Source organism: Theropithecus gelada, chromosome 6, assembly GCF_003255815.1.
Source record: "Theropithecus gelada isolate Dixy chromosome 6, Tgel_1.0, whole genome shotgun sequence".
Lineage (NCBI taxonomy): Eukaryota > Metazoa > Chordata > Mammalia > Primates > Cercopithecidae > Theropithecus > Theropithecus gelada.
The window spans coordinates 137,276,433-137,293,994 of record NC_037673.1 but is presented as its reverse complement, the minus strand read 5'-3'; the positions used below and the strand labels follow the sequence as shown (position 1 = coordinate 137,293,994).

The following is a 17,562-nucleotide window of genomic DNA, read 5'->3' as shown; positions in this document are numbered from 1 at the left end:
TTCTTTAATGGATGACAATGCCTTCAAGAGTCTGCAAAACCATTAAATCAAGAGAGTTACTGTTGATCTCCTAAGCCAGGCTGGAATTTGGATTCCATTAATGCTTTGCAGTTAAAAAAACAAACAAACAAACAAAAAAATCTGCTGTCATTAAGCAAAATGTGGGAATCTGGGATTTATCTTACAATAACCAGCAATTTCAATGACTGCAGCTTATCTTCCTTAAATATAAGACTCCTTAGACTTCTGTTCTTCTGTGTCCTTAAGATTCCTTTTGTACTGCTATAGAGGCAACGCAGAGACAACAAATTCACCTCAGTAAAAGAGAAGGCAGAAGGATCAGAGGAAATCTTTCCATGCTGTGTCATTGCCTCTGCTGCTCGGTTCTGAATATTCACTCTTCCCAGGTTCTCACGTTTCTTCCACAGAAATTTGAAATCTATTGCCTCATGTGCAAAAAAAAGCACTCACTAAAACGTCCTTTCTCTTCATCTCCCAGTATTTCTCTCATCCATAGATCTTCCTCTATGGGTCATTTTCTAGCTATGGACTGGAACAGTCAGTGTGAGACCTGACATTTGGCATGCTTCCCTCCTAGAGGGGACGATTAAAGGAGCCAAGGTTGTGATCCTGACACCAGGAGTTCAAAGGCCTGAACTAGCACATCCCTTCGTTCCACCGGCCAAGCACACTCACTGTCAATGCTCCGCTACCTAGCCAGTTTTATTCCAGAGAAACGCCCAGCTTCCTCCTATCACTGTTGCTTCTTATTTGTCCTCTTTGTTTCCTCAAGGGTACAGAGTAGGAAGCAATTTTCATCAAAATCTATTCCTGTCTCCTTTCTTGGGTCTCTGGCTTCTTCCTCTTCTTTCTGCCTCCTCCCCAAACATCCCTACAATAATTCTGTCTCAGTTTGCTGTGGTAATTTGATCTCAGAGGCCTTAATCTCTCAAGTGCACAAATTGTGGACCTGGCCTATGTCCTCACCCATTACTTACTTCTGAAAATAAATGGCTTATAAGTGGAATCAAGTTGTAAGTTGTCAGGAAAAGTGATCTTTCCTCCCCTCATCTCCTCCCAGCCCTCCGAGTCGCTGCCATCTCTGCCCACAGCTCAGAGACCTGGCCACTGGGTATTGACCAGGCATAGACCTGTGACTGTGGAAAGATCATAGGCACTTAAGGAAGAGATTACAGTGGCATAGGCTTGGTGATTTTTTAATGGAAGCCCCCAAATGTCATGTCTCAGGAGAAAAACCAGGACTGTCCTTTCAGCACTCTTGTCATCTTCCAGCAAGGACACCTGCCAGGTTGTCCATTTTGCTGTTTTAGGCCCTATGGGTATTTAGCTCCAACTAGAATTTACTGCCTTAATTATCGAGGAGGCAAACATAAAGCCAACACAATCAGCCTTCTTTTGAAAGACATTGTACTAAAGAGATGGTATACTCTATTTGGCACTATAATGATTTCGTTCCTCACACCATTATACTGAGGCTCCTGCCAACCTTACTAGTTGTTAGAATGTGATTGCTCAGACTGTGGTTAATTACCCTTTCTACAAATATTAACGCTAATGCCTTGACCACACCATTATGCATTCCTCTCCTTAGACCTTCAAGAACTCCCTATTAAAAAGTAGAACACAGTAATTAGGAACATAGACTTTGGAGTCAGTCACACTCCTGCCAGTGACTAACTGTGTGGCTATGGACATGTTACTTAACCTAAGCTTCACTTTACTCAATTTAATTAAGGAAAACAATAGTAAGCAAAACTCATAGGGTTATTTTTATAATTACATGAGAAAATGTATGTAAAGCAATTTGCACAGTAGTTAAGTACATTATTGTTGTTGCTGTTGTCATGAAATGCAACAATTCATTACCATCAGATAAAACCTTAGTTGGCAGTCTGTATGTAGCATGGCCCTTTGGATATCAAACACAGATAAGCACATTTAACTATGCCATATAGGAAATCAACCATGATGACCATGATAGGGAAGATGCGTATTCAACAAAGTTAAACTTTCCCAATTACTTCTAGAATTATATCGTACATTTTGAGAACAAAACCAAAAAACAGCCCCTTTTTATATCACTAAGTAAATGGGACTTCTGTTATGAGAACTCCTTCAAGAGATTTGTTTCCTCACAAGAGATTTACCTTTTTAGAAAACATAGAAATACTTTGTATGTATGCAACAGAGTATGAAGTTAGTTCCTAAACATGCTGTAATCTACAGCACCCAGTATGGAGCTTGGCACAGAGGTGCTCAATTAATGTTCTTTGAAAATAACTAAATTTACAAATTTATCTGTGTAATTCTAATACAAACAGCTTCTTATTTTCTCTCCTGCTTTTAAAATCTTACATACATTTCAAGATCCCGATGAAAACCTACCTAATCCGTGAAACAGTGTCTACTCTAAACACAAGTTTTTTTTCATTTTCACAGTCTACAGCATATCTCTGTAAGATGGCATGTGTCATTTTTAAATTCATCCAAATAATTTAATATTATCTCTTTAATTATAAGCAACCTAAAAGCAGGAGCCATGTCTTACATTTCTGTCTCCTTTGCAATGTAGAAACCCTTATAGACTCTCAATAAATGTTAATTGCTTCATTTTCTTCAGATCTTATTTTTAGTAAACTCAAGAAAAGCTGCTACAGAAAAATTTCCTATATAGGGATAGAGCATATCTTATGGAGAGGAGGTTGAGAATCTGAAATGATTTCACTATGGATTTCTTCCTTTAAAATTGTCAAATGAAGATATGAAACAAAGTATTTCAAACCTGGAGAACTGAATTCCACTGATAAAGTTTCTGGACCCTAAGAAAGGCTCTGTCAAAAAGTAATACTTTTTCTACTTTACATTAAAATTATAAATTATAAAATAAAAGTGTTCCTTCTAATAACTAACAAGAAAAGTGACATGATTAGATAGGACATTGTGTTCATTTATCCCCATGCTAGACAAGAACTTTGAAATCGTATTCCTCAGTTGTCTCTTTTAATTATGTTTGTTAAATACATCTATCATGAGATCACAGGGCACAGGAGCAAAACCAGTTATAACACAACAGAATTAAACCTACAGGAAAAATGCTGGCACTCAGTAAACTCTCCTAATTCACATAAATTATTCTTTATTATTAACACCATTACAGATCATTTTACTTTTGGAAACCAAATGATCTGGAGTCTTTTGGCCACAGGACAAAAAACACGTTCATTAGTTTGATCAGGTTTGGGGCTGATCATTATAAGAGTATCTGTCAAATTGGGAAGGATCTAGTTTTCATTTTTTAATGTATGTATTTATGTTGCTCTACAAACTGAGCACAAGTAACATAATAAAAGAGAGACAAATGGTCATCTCTAATGTTTAGAGTTGTCCAAAGTAGTTTTAAAAATTCCATCTTGTTAAAAACGAATAGGATTCCTAATCTTCATGCATCCCCAGAAGGAAAATACTTTCCAATATGAGTATAGCGATATTTACAGATAAAACATCCAGTGGATGGGAAGATGAAAAAGTTTTCACATAACTTGATGGCCAAATTTTTTCACATCTCCCTTCCTCCAGAAGAAATACATCAGTCAAATATTTGGCATTAACAACTGGCTTTTAGGGGGAGATCCTCTACGTTTTTAGTTCTAAAAAACTAATATATTATTGATAGTTGACTGAGGTGTCTGAAAATTGCTTAGAATAGACAAAGAGATTCAAGCCATAAGAGATTCAAGCCATCTTTGGATAAGTAACAACAAAAAGGGAGAGACAGGTTTGGGGCAGATTGTGTAACATTAACAGATAAAATCAAACTAGCCAGTACTGGGGGGAGCCTTACTTCTTTATCAGTATTCTCAATTGAGATGGCCTAACAAGAATCATAGAATATTAAAGGTTGAGGTTTTTTTAAATTATAAAATTCTTTGTCATTGAAGAAAATGGTTAAGTAAAACTTGAACCTCAAGATCAATAAGGAGATAGGAAGCATAAACATGATATAAGTGGCCGGGCGTGGTGGCTCACGCCTGTAATCCCTTTGGGGGGCCGAGGCCGAGGTCAGGAGATTGAGACCATCCTGGCTAATACGATGAAACCCCGTCTCTACCAAAAAATACCAAAAAATTAGCTGGGTGTGGTGGTGGGTGCCTGTAGTCCCAGCTACTCAGGAGGCTGAGAATGGCGTGAACCCAAGAGGCAGAGCTTGCAGTGAGCCGAGATCATGCCACTGCACTCCAGCCTGGGCAACAGAGTGAGACTCCATCTCAGGGAAAAAAAAAAAAAAAAAAAAAAGATATAAGTAAGTCAAGTATCTGTGGCCAGATAAATGATCTTCCAAGGCACTGAAAGAACTTATAGATGTGACTAGAGAACCCAATTTCCTATCTTTTAAAAAGTGCCATTAAGCTTGATATAAATTCCTTTGAAACTCTAATAGTACTAAAGTGATTGTTTATGAGCACTTAGAAATGAAGGCATTCATACTAAGGACTACTTTGGCTTAATTAAAAACTGGTAACTTCAAACTAACCACATAGACTTGAGATTGTTTTCATATGGACATTTTAGATTTTCATTTACTAGAATCATTGCCAAAATAAATGCTTATCAAAACAAAATTTAAAAAAAGGAATGCTGCAGGAACAGTCGATCTAGAATTCGTGGAGACATTAAACAAAGTCTCCCAATACACTCTTGTGGAGAAGATAAAGAAAGAAAGGCAGCTGCAAGACAGTGTAGTTAGGTGATTTTGTAATTGTTTAAATAACATGCCAAAAGTGCTTATTAATGGAATATTCAACCTAGAAGAAGAATTCTAATGGGGGCTACAGGGATCCACTCTTGGTCTCTCAAGAAACAGAGTCTAGTAAATCTTGTTCTTGAACCTCAAGAAACAGAGCCTTGGTAAAAAGAGGCTTCCTGGAGCTTCTGATAAATTTCATCACCATTTTGGGACCCAGCTTCTTCATCAATACCAACCTCATTAGGGTCCTGAGAGGAGTACATGAGATTAGATATGTACTGAAATAATATGCCAACTCTTAAGTGCCAAGGCATTAGGATGCAAGGGGGTTGGGTGACCAAAAAGTCAACAATTACTTGATACTCTAGATACCCCATTCGACATTTTATTAATGACTCAAAACAAGGAGGTAGCAAGTGTCCGTGCCAGTCTAGTAGCAAGTTGAGCATTTTTGGAACAAGAATTGCAACTGCCTAGGTTAAGCTATGTTTCTAATTCACTAAACTTAGTACCAATTTTCTACCTGAAACTCAAGATATGCCCCAAATTCATTAGTGTGTATTTCAGCTAATTTCTGGCTTATAGTTGCCATTAAACCTGTTCCAAGTTTCCATTCATCACTTGGGACCTCTTATTTTAATAGAAAACCTTGTTTGGCCCTATTTCTCCTCTGTAACTCTTGGGATTTTAGCCACAGACTGAAATAAGATGATGAGTATTTGGCACTAAAGAACATCCTCATTCCCAAGTAGGTTTTAGCCAAAGCACTCATTGATTTGGATAGGGGTTTTAAAAATATATTTCAAAAACACATTAGATATTGTTGAAGTACCTTGAATTTGAACTGTTTTCCAACTGTTTTCCTAAGCTTAGTCTACGTGAAGGCTACAGTTTCTCTTTCCTATACCCATTATGTTTGCTGCTTGGAACAAACAAACCTACACCTCTGTGTAAGAAGGATTACTTCTCAAAATTATCCATACATATATCTAGAGTATCAAGTAATTGTTGACTTTTTGGTCACCCCCCCACCCCGGTGCATCCTAATGTCTTGGCACTTAAGAATTGGCATATTATCACAAGGTCAGGAGATCGAGACCACGGTGAAACCCCGTCTCTACTAAAAATAAAAATAAAAAAAAAATTAGCCGGGCGCGGTGGCGGGCGCCTGTAGTCCCAGCTACTCAGGAGGCTGAGGCAGGAGAATGGCGTGAACCCGGGAGGGGGAGCTTGCAGTGAGCCGAGATCGCGCCACTGCACTCCAGCCTGGGCGGCAGAGCGAGACTCCGTCTCAAAAAAAAAAAAAAAAAAAAGGAATTGGCATATTATTTCAGTACATATCTAACCTCATGTACTCCTCACAGGACCCTAATGAGGTTGGTATTGATGAAGAAACTGGGCCCCAGAAAGGTGACGGAGTTTATCAGAAGCTCCAGGAAGCTTCTTTTTACTATGGCTCTGTTTCTTGAGATTCTGAAATAACATCTGACCACTACACATGCAACCCCTAACTTAAGAACTGTATTATCAGTCTCAAGCTATTAATGTCTAAGTATTTCATAATGAATACTATTATTCCCACAACTACAAGTTTCTTTCTCTTTTAGAAACTTCAACTAAATCTTCTGTACATGTTTTTAATAATAAACAGCCGGTACTTAACAAAATCGTGATGCAAAATAGATTTGTACTTCATATCCGAACTTCTTTCAGTACCATCTTCCTCCTACCTACGATATTCTGCCTAAGTAATGGGGCTTTACAAATGGCTTTGATTTTTCTGATATAAATCCTACTCGTGTATTCCTTGATAGATTTTGCTACAAAATTCCTTTAGCAGTTACAGGCATAATACATTATAATGTGGGTAAAATATAAATCCTCTAAATTAGCCATGTTAATATACACTGTTCTTATTGAACATTAAAATATACTTTAAGGCATTTTGATGAGATAATGTTACCTAAAAATTTTCCCTTTCAGAGCTCATTTTATTGAAATTATTTAGAAATGATTTACAAATTCTTCAATTTTGCTTCTGTGTTTTTTCTCTCTTTTTTCTATCACAAGCAAAAAAAAGCACATTATACTTGGCTGATAGAATTGAAACAAAAAATCTGGTACTGATTCTATTTATACAGCATCTCTGAATTAATGATCTTAAAGATCTTAAAATTTTTTAGTTTGATCCATATATAACAATATGCCTTGATTGATGCCAACTTCAACTTTTCAGCACAAAATAGAAAAAAATACACAAATTCTCAGATCAATCAACACTTTATCTTAATTTGTGACTTTTTTTTTGAGACAGGGTCTCACTCGGTTGTCCCGTTGGAGTGCAGTAGCATAATCACAACTTATAGCAGCCTCAACCACCGGGCTCAGTGATGCTCCCACCTCAGCCTCCTGGGTAGCTGGGACTACAGTCATGCACTACCATGCCCAGATAATTTTTGTATTTTTTGTAAAGACAGCATTTCACCATGTTGCCCAGGCTGGTCCTGAACTCCTGGGGTCAAGCAATCTGTCCACTTTGGCCTCCCAAAGTGGGCTCAGCTCGCCCACCTGCACACCCATGCTGAATGTCCAAAACCAAAGATAATATTGAATTCTATATATACTACATTTTTTCCCATACATACATACCCATGATAAAGCTTAATTTATAAATTAGGTACAGTAAAAGATTAACAACAATAACTAATAATAAAATAGAACAATTATAATAATATACTATAATATTATTACAGGTGTGAGCCACCACACCCAGGCTGACTTTTCTATATCTATTATACATCTATTGGTCAATTCTTTTATAAACCCATTAAATCATTCTAGTGACTGATAACTTTAAGATATAAAAATTAAAACAGAATGGTTTGGTAATTTACTAGAAATAGAAAGTTGATTTCAAACAGAAATGGGTAAAAATCTCACTTTCTCTCTTTCCAATTCAGTGTTACATCTATTATAACAGAGTTGTCACTCTAGGATATTCAATATCCTTTATAATTAAAATTTCATCATAGATTTCTGTGATTGGTTTTCTGCAGTACTCTCAAGCTGGACTAGTATTCCTTTGATCCAATTATCATAAGCTCATTTAAAATCTCAACTGTGTATGAAATATTTATTGGTTTATAAATCAATGTACACATAGGATATATTGGACAGCAGTGCTTCCTAGGATATGTGGATTTAGTGCTCTTTAAGCCAGCAGGAGTTGAAGAATAAAAAAGATTTTCAAATTATAAAAAGTCATTCTTTCCAAGGATCAGTGATAATGTTTGATGATGTGTTAAGAAAATAGCAACAATCGACCGAGTGCGGTGGCTCACACCTGTAATCCCAGCACTTTGGGAGGCTGAGGCGGGCGGATCACGAGGTCAGAAGATCAAGACCATTCTGGCTAACACGGTGAAACACCGTCTCTACTAAAAATTAAAAAAAATAAAAATAAATAAAAATTAGCCGGGCGTGGCGGCGGGCACCTGTAGTCCCAGCTGCTGGGGAGGCTGAGGCAGCAGAATGGCGTGAACCCAGGAAGCTGAGTTTGCAGTGAGCTGAGATTGTGCCACTGCACTCAGCCTGGGTGACATAGCAAGACTCCGTCTCAAAAAAAAAAAAGAAAGAAAATAGCAACAATCCTGATAAAGTCAGACTGTGAACTTCCTGTGATTTATTTTTTGATCTCTAGTTTATTTTAATTAGGTTCAATAATATTTAAAATATATACTTCTTGTACCAAATTAAATTTGTTCAGAATTTTTAAAAGCAATGAAAGTGAAAGTCCTTTAAAATCTAACTCCCTTGTAGACTAGACCAGTAACAGATAATTGTATATCACTCCAGGCTTTTGACTATGCTATATAAATACACACACTGATACATTTTACCGAAAGGGAACCACACTCTACACACTAGTGTACAACTTTACTTTTTGCTTCTGTTTTTTTTTTTTCTCTCTCTCTCTTTTCTAACACAAGCAAAGAAAGCATAGTATACTTGGCTGATAGAATTGAAACAAAAAATCTGGCACTGATTCTATTTATACAGCATCTCCCAATTAATAGTCTTAAAGATCTTAAAATTATTTAGCTTGATACATAGATAACAATATGTCTTGGTTGATGCCAACTTCAGCTTTTCAGCACAAAACAGGAAAAAAAAATACACAAACTCTCAAATCAATTAACACTCTCTTAATTTGTGACTTTTTTTACTTAACATATATAATGAACTTAGTTTTTACTTAACATACATTATGAACATCCTTTCATGTCAGTATATATAATTCTGATCTTTCTTAATAAAAACTACACAATGTTCGTTGTCTATATATTTCATAATTTTTACTCCATGATTGAATATTTAAGTGCATTTCTGAAAGTGCGTGCATGTATATGTCTGTGTGTTTATTCTGGGAAGTGCCTTGTTAAAAGTACAGTAGTCCCTCCTTTTCCACAGGGGATACTTTCTAAGATCCCCACTGAATGTCTGAAACCAAGGATAATACTGAATTCTATATATACTATGTTTTTTCCTATACATACATACCTATGATAAAGTGTAATTTATAAATTAGGCACAGTAAAATATTAACAACAATAACTAATAATAAATTAGGACAATCATAACAATACACTATAATAAAAGTTATAGGAATGTGGTCTCTCTCTCAAAATATCTTACTATACTGTGCTCACCTATTTTCTGAAACTGCTCAAAGTGAAACTGCAGGTAAGGGGGGACTAGTGCTTACATGTTTAAATTTTAGGTAGACATGCCAAAATGCTTCCCCAAATGTTTGTGCCTATTTATATTCCCAATCAGTGATCAATAAACCAATTTATATATTTATGATTTGTCTCCAAAATTCTTAGTTCATAGCGTGTAGTAAAGAAACACACAGAATCATGTCCATAGCAATATTTCATTTTCCTTAATAAAAAGCCCTTAGTCACATTTACAATTTATTTTATATAACTCCCATAAATATCTAAATGCACACTGAGAAATTCAGACCACTTCCTTGAATTTATTTTACTTAAATTGACTGATTATAGTGTTTTAATGTAAATTTTATCCTATATCCAGCAGGGTTAAAGTTTATACCTTTAAGAATATGCATTCATTGATATCTAACTCTCCACACATTCAACCATTTAACCCAAGATTTAAAAATATTAAATTCGAAATTGAAGCCCACCAACCAAAGTCCAGAACCAGACAGATTTACAGCTGAATTCTATCAGAGGTACAAAGAGGAGTTGGTACCAATTCTTCTGAAGCTATTCCAAACAATGGGAAAGGAGGTACTCCTCCCTAACTCATTTAAGGCCAGCATCATCCTGATACCAAAACCTGGCAGAGATACAACAAAAAGGAAAACTTCAGGCTGATATCCCTGATGAGCATCAGTGCAAAAATCCTGAATAAGATACTGGCAAACCGAGTCCAGCAACACTTCAAAAAGCTTATCCACCATGATCAAGTAGGCTTCATCCCTGGGATGCAAGACTGGTTCAACATATGCAAATTGATAAATGTTATTCATCACATAAACAGAACTAAAGACAAAACCCACATGTTTATCTCAATGGATTCAGAAAAGGCCTTCGATAAAATTCAACATCCCTTCATGTTAAAAATGCTCAATAAAGTAGGTCTTGAAGGAACATACCTCAAAATAATAAGAGCCATATATACGACAAACCCACAGCCACCACCATGCTGAATGGGCAAAACCTGGACGTATTCCCCTTGAAAACCAGCACAAGACAAGGATGCCCTCTTTCACCACTCCTATTCAGCATAGTATTGGAAGTTCTGGCTAGGGCAATTAGGAAAGAGAAATAAATAAAGGGTATTCAAATAGGAAGAGAGGAAATCAAATTATCTTTGCTTGCAGATGACATGATCCTATATCTGGAAAACCCCATTGTCTCAGTCCAAAAGCTTCTTAAGCTGATAAGTGACTTCAGCAAAGTCTCAGGATACAAAATCAATGTGCAAAAACTGCTAGCATTCCTAAACACAAACAACAGGCAAGTAGAGAGCCAAATTTTGAATGAACTCCCATTCACAATTGCTACAAAGAGAATAAAATACGTAGGAATACAGCTAAAAAGGGAAGTGGAGGACCTCTTCAAGGACAACGACAAACCACGGCTCAAGGAAATCACAGTGGACACAAACAAATAGGAAAACATTCCATGCTCATGGATAGAAAGACTCAGTATTATGGCCATACTGCTCAAAGTAATTTATAGATTCAATGGTATTCCTATTAAACTTCCATTGACATTCATCACAGATTTTGAAAAAACTATGTTAAAATTCATATGTGTATTAGTCTGTTCTCATACTGCTATAAAGAACTGCCTGAGACTGGGTAATTCATAAAAGAAAGAGGTTTAATTGACTCACAGTTCAGCATGGCTGAGGAGGCCTCAGGAAACTTACAATCATGGTGGAAGGGAAAGCAAACATATCTTTCTTCACATGGTGGCAGGAAGGAGAAGTGCCAAGCAAAAAGGGAAAAGCCCTTATCAAACCATCAGATCTAATGAGAATTCACTCACTATCATGAGAACTGCATGGGATAACCACCCCCATGATTCAATTACCTCCCACTGGGTCTCTCCCACAACATGTGGGGATTATGGGAACTACAATTCAAGGTGAGATTTGGGTGGGGACCCAGCCAAACCATATCAATATGGAACCAAAAAAGAGCCTTTATAGCCAAGACAATACTAAGCAAAAGAATAAAGCTGGAGGCATCATGCTACTTGACTCCATATATACCAGAAAACTACAGTAACCAAAACAACATGGTACTGGTACAAAAGCAGATGCATAGGCCAGTGGAACAAAATAGAGAACTCAGAAATAACACCACACACCTACAACCATCTGATCTTCAACAAACCTGACAAAAACAAGCAATGGGGAAAAGATTCCCTATGTAATAAATGATACTGGGAGAACTGGCTAGCCATATGCAGAAAATTGAAACTGGACCCTTTCCTTACATCTTATACAAAAATTAACTCAAGATTAATTAAAGACTTAATTCATAAAAGTATAAAACTATAAAAACCCTAGAAGAAAATCTAGGTAATACCATTCAGGACATAGGCACAGGCAAAAATTTCATGACAAAAGTGCCTAAAGCAATTTCAACAAAAGCAAAAATTGACAAATGGGATCTAATTAAATTAAAGAGTTTCTGTACAGCAAAAGAAACTATCATCAGAGTGAACAGACAACCTACAGAATGGGAGAAAAATTGTGTAGTCTATCCATCTGACAAAAGTCTAATATCCAGAGTCTACAAGGAACTTAAACAAATTTATAGGAAAAAACCAAACAAGCCCATTAAAAAGTGGGCAAAGAACATGAACAGACACTTCTCAAAAGAAGACATTCATGCAGCCAACAAACATGTGAAAAAAACCTCAACATCACTGATCATTAGAGAAATGCATATCAAAACCACAATGAAATATCTTCTCATGCCAGTCAGAATAGCAATTATTAACAAGTTCAGAAACAACAGATGGAGAAAAAGGAACACTTTACACTGTTGGTAGGGGGTGTAAATTAGTTCAACCATTGTGGAAGACTGTGTGGCGATTCCTCAAAGATCTAGAAGCAGAAATACCATTTGATCCAGCAATCCCATTACTGGGTATATACCCAAAGGAACATAGATCATTCTATTATAAAGATACATGCATGTGTATGTTCATTGCAGCACTATTCACAATAGCAAAGACATGGGATCAACCCAAATGCCTATCAATGATAGACTGGATAAAGAAAATGTGGTACATATATACCATGGAATACTATGCATCCATAAAAAGAAACAAGATCTTGTCCTTTGCAAGGACATGGATGGAGCTGGAAGTCATTATCCTCAGCACAATAATGCAGGAACAGAAAACCAAACACCACATGTTCCCACTATGTGTGGGAGCTGAATGATGAGTACACATGAAAGTATGGAGGGGAACAACTCGCACTGGGGTCTGTCTGCGGAGCAATGGGAGGGAGAGCATCAAGAAGAATACCTAATGGATGCTGGGCTCAATACCTAGGTGATGAGTTGATCTGTGCAGCAAACCACCATGGCACATGTTTACCTGTGTAACAAACCTGCACAACTGGCACATGTACCTCAGAACTTAAAAGTTGAACAAAAAAATAAATATTAGATTTAATTCTTGGATAAATGTAATGTTTAAGCAAAAATTTCAAAACACAATGTCTGAAGCTCAGTCTAGTACATCAAAGTAAGCTCATAATAAACAGACCCTTCTAGAGATAACAACTGTAGCCTCTGGCCAAAATACATAAAGCAAATATCTAAGGACTCTGGAGAATAAACAAAAGCAGGCAGTTTTGGGGGAGGAGGGCACTAAAACGGAGAAAGGAATCAGCATGAAGTGAGTTTCCTGTTATTGTTGCTTTGGCCTAATAGCTGATCAAGGTTGTGACATAGCATGAGGAAGCTAAAACTGACAGATAATCCCTAGTTTCTCCATCTTAAGGGACAAAGGGAAGGAGCCAGGAGCAACAGCACTGTAATCCACAACTGAGAGGGGTAGGGAATCCTTGAGTGCACAGAACAAAAGAAGGTGAGCCCTAAATTCAATGATTAAATTCTTCCCACATCTCTGCTGTCCCTGAATCACATATAAAGAGCAAAGGCTAAAGCTAAAAGAACTAAATTGAAGTTTGAACTGCTACCCAGCATAAGAAAGAAAGATTTTGCATTTTTAGTCTAATCAAGTTTATTTGCTACTAAAACAAAAATGTTAACACCCTTCATAGAAATATAACAGTGATATGGTTTAGATCTGTGTCCCTGCCCAAATCTCATGTCAAATTGTAATCCCCAGTGTTGGAGGTGGGGCCTGGTGAGAGGTGATTGGATCATGGGGGTGGATTTCCCCCTTAATGTTGTTCTCATAATAGTGAGAGAGTTCTCATGAAATCTTGTTGTTTAAAAGTGTGTACCACCTCCCTCTCTCTTGCTCCTGCTCCTGCCATGTAAGATGAGCCCGCTTTCCCTTTACCTTCCACCATGATTTTAAGTTTCCTGAGGCCTCCCCAGAAGCCAAGCAGATGGCCAGCAACATGCTTCCTACAGCCTGCGGAACTGTGAGCCAATTAAACCTCTTTTCTTTATAAATTACCCAGTCTTCGATGTTTCTTTATAGTAGTGCAATAATGGACTAATACAAACAGAATGATGAATCTCAAAAATAACACATTAATAATATCAGGATAAAATCCAAAATTACCAACCATGAAATACCAGAAAAATGTGATGCATTCTTAAAGGTAAAGACCATCAAGAATCCAACCTGAGATGACACAGATATGGGAATTAGCAGACAACAACTTTAAAGTAGCTACTATAACTATATTCAATAAGATAAAGGAAAACATGTTGGTAAGGAATGAAAATAAAGGAAATATTATCAGAAAAAAAGGAAAATACAAAAGAGCCAATGAAAATTTTAGCAATAAAAATATAATATTTGAAATTAAAACTCACTGCCTGATCTTAGGAAGAATGGAGATAAAAGAGGCAAAAGTCAGTGAATCTGAAAATAGATCCATAGAAATGATCCAATCTGAAGAAAAGTAAAAGGATTGAAATAAAATAAAAATAAAATAAATCTTACAGACCTATGGAACAATATGGAATATATAAGAATATAAAAAAAGTGTATAGTCTTAAAGGACCAAACTTTAACCCTACTATGGTAAAACCAGACAATATTTAAAAAGTACCATATGTATGTAATTGGAGTCCAGAAAGGATAGAGAGAAATTAGGATTAAAAAATTTAAGGATATAAGGAACAAAAATTTGTCAAATTTGGTTAACAATATACATTTACATGTTTGATAAACTCAGCCAACCCTAAATAGGATAAAAATAAAAGCATAAATAAGCACACCATAGTCAAACTTCTAAACCAAAGGTAAGTAGAAAACCTTAAAATAAGTGTCCCCACAGCCATGCAAGAGCAACAAAACAATCATGTAGCACACAGGAAATAATGACTTAAATGACTATACGCTTCTCGTCAGAAACTATGAGCATTAGAAGACAGTAGAATAACATTTTTTTATGTGGAAGAAAATAAAATCTGTCAATCCCCCAGAATTCTGTATCATTCAAATGCAAGATAAATAGATCTTCAGATAAAGGAAAACTAAGATAAATCACTGCAGCATATATGCATTACAAAAAGTGCTAAATAAAGTTTTTCAGGTTGAAGCAAAAAGACATTATGGAGAAACTCAGCTCTTTAGGAACAAATTAATGGCACTAGAAATGGTAAATGACTAGGTAAACAGAAATGACTATTTTTTTCCTTCTTAATTCTCTAAAGTACATAATAACTGCTTAAACAAAAATTATAACTGTGTCTTGTGGGTTTTGTATTGTATGAGATTTAGTACAAATGAAAACTACAGCATAAGCAATGGAATAGGAAGAGCTAAATAGTCTTATATGGTTGTAACTTTTCTGTATTTTAAAAGGTGGTACACTATTAACTCTAAGTAGACTGAGAAAAGTTAAGTATGTATTCTGTAATACTTATAGCAACCACTAAAAAATGCAAGTAAAAAAATCTAAAAATAGGTATATCTAAAAATTAAAAGAGATTCTGAGGAATACCCAAATAATTCAAAACACAATAGATAAGGGGAAAGAGAAGAACAAAATCAGAGGGGACAAATAGAAAGCAAATCATGTATTGAAGGACACGAATCTAAACATATCAATTATTACACTAATGTGAATGGGCTAAACACTTCAATTAAAAAGCAGGTATTATCAAAATGGGTAAAACAGCAAGATCCAACAATACACTTCTACAAGGCATGCTTTAAAGAAACAAAAGTAAAATGAATAAAAAGTAATATGCCATGAAAACAGAAAACATGAGACTAGAATGGCCACATTAATATCAGACAAAAGCTACTTCCAGAAAGAATGACCAGCAACAAATAGATATTTTATGAAGATAAAAGGATCAATAAATCAGGAAATTATAATAATCATAAATGTGTGTGCCTAATAACAGGGCTTCAAATTACATGAAGCAAAAATGGACACAAAAAGATAAACACAATGATGATAGGTGACTTTTTTTTTTTTTTTGAGACAGAGTCTCGCTGTGTCGCCCAGGCTGGAGTGCAGTGGCCAGATCTCAGCTCACTGCAAGCTCCGCCTCCCGGGCTTACGCCATTCTCCTGCCTCAGCCTCCCGAGTAGCTGGGACTACAGGCGCCCGCCACCTCGCCCGGCTAGTTTTTTGTATTTTTTAGTAGAGATGGGGTTTCACCGTGTTAGCCAGGATGGCTTTGATCTCGTGACCTCGTAATCCGCCCGTCTCGGCCTCCCAAAGTGCTGGGATCACAGGCTTGAGCCACCGCGCCCGGCCAATAGGTGACTTTTAACACTGCTCTCTGGGCAATTGATAGAACAACTAGACAAAAAAATAAAGACACAGAAAATCTGGATAAAATAATTTATACTTTTAAATGATTACACCCAACAATTACAGAATATACATTCTTTTCAAGTGCACTTGATATGTTCATCAAGATAGACTGTTGCTGGGCCACAGAACAAGTCTAAACAGATTTTTAAAAGACTGAAATCATGCAGAGAATGTTCTCTGACCAAAAGAGAATTAGATTAGAAATCAAAAGCAACAAGATAGCTAGGAAAACCAAAAATATTTGTAAACTTGATCACACTCCTAAATAATGAATGGGTGAAAGGATTAAATCATGGTGGAAATTAGAGCATACTTTTAAATGAAAAAAAAAAAAACATCACATATAAAAATTTGTAAAATGCAAATAAAGCAGTTCATACTAATAAATTCGTGGCTTTAATTTTTTTATATTAGAAGAAATGTCAGTTACCAAATCAGTTACCTAAGAATCCATTTAAGATCTAAAAGAGAGCAAAGTAAACCCAAAGTAATATAAGAAGGCAAATAATACAGACAAAAGCAGAAATTAATGAAATAGAAACCAAACAATAGAAAATATATCAACAAAGTCAAAAGCTGGCTATTTGAAAAAAATCAACAACATTGATAAATTCTTAACTAGACTTATCAATTAAAAAAAAGAGGATAGAACACAAATCACCAATATAAAATATGAAAAAGATGTTATCACTACAGATTATACAGACATTAAAAGATGAGAGAATATTATTTACAACTTTGTGGAAACAAATAAGAAAAATTGAATGAAATTGACAAATCCTTTAAAAAATACAACTTAACAAAATTGACAGAGCATGAAGTAAAATATAAATAGTATTTTCATTTTTAATAGAAAGTCTATGAAATAAATTGAATTTCTTATCAGAAACTTTCCCTAAAAGAAAACCCCTGGCACAGAATGTTTCACTCAAGGAAGAAATAACACCAATATTATACAACCTTTCAGAAAACAGAGGAAGGAATACTTCCTAAGTCATTAGGTTAGAAATACTAAAACCTAATGAAAACATTAGCCCCCAAGAAGAAAAGATATTCTTTACAAAATTATTTACAGATATTCTACATGAACACAGATGTTAAAATATTTACTAAAATGCAAGTTAAATCTAACAATGTTTGAAAAGATAATATATCATGACTAAGTGGGATTTATCCTAGGAATGTAAGGTTTTTTCCAACATTCAAAACTCAATTGGTGTAATCCAACATATTAGTAAAATAAAGGAAAATCATAT

General features: G+C 35.7%; 1 protein-coding gene across 19 annotated transcripts in view; it reads right to left on the bottom strand.

The window, feature by feature from the left end:
* The window catches only part of LOC112625707 (protocadherin alpha-C2), a 203,975-nt gene that overhangs the window by 45,920 nt on the left and 140,493 nt on the right, over positions 1 to 17,562 (bottom strand). The window lies entirely within an intron of this gene.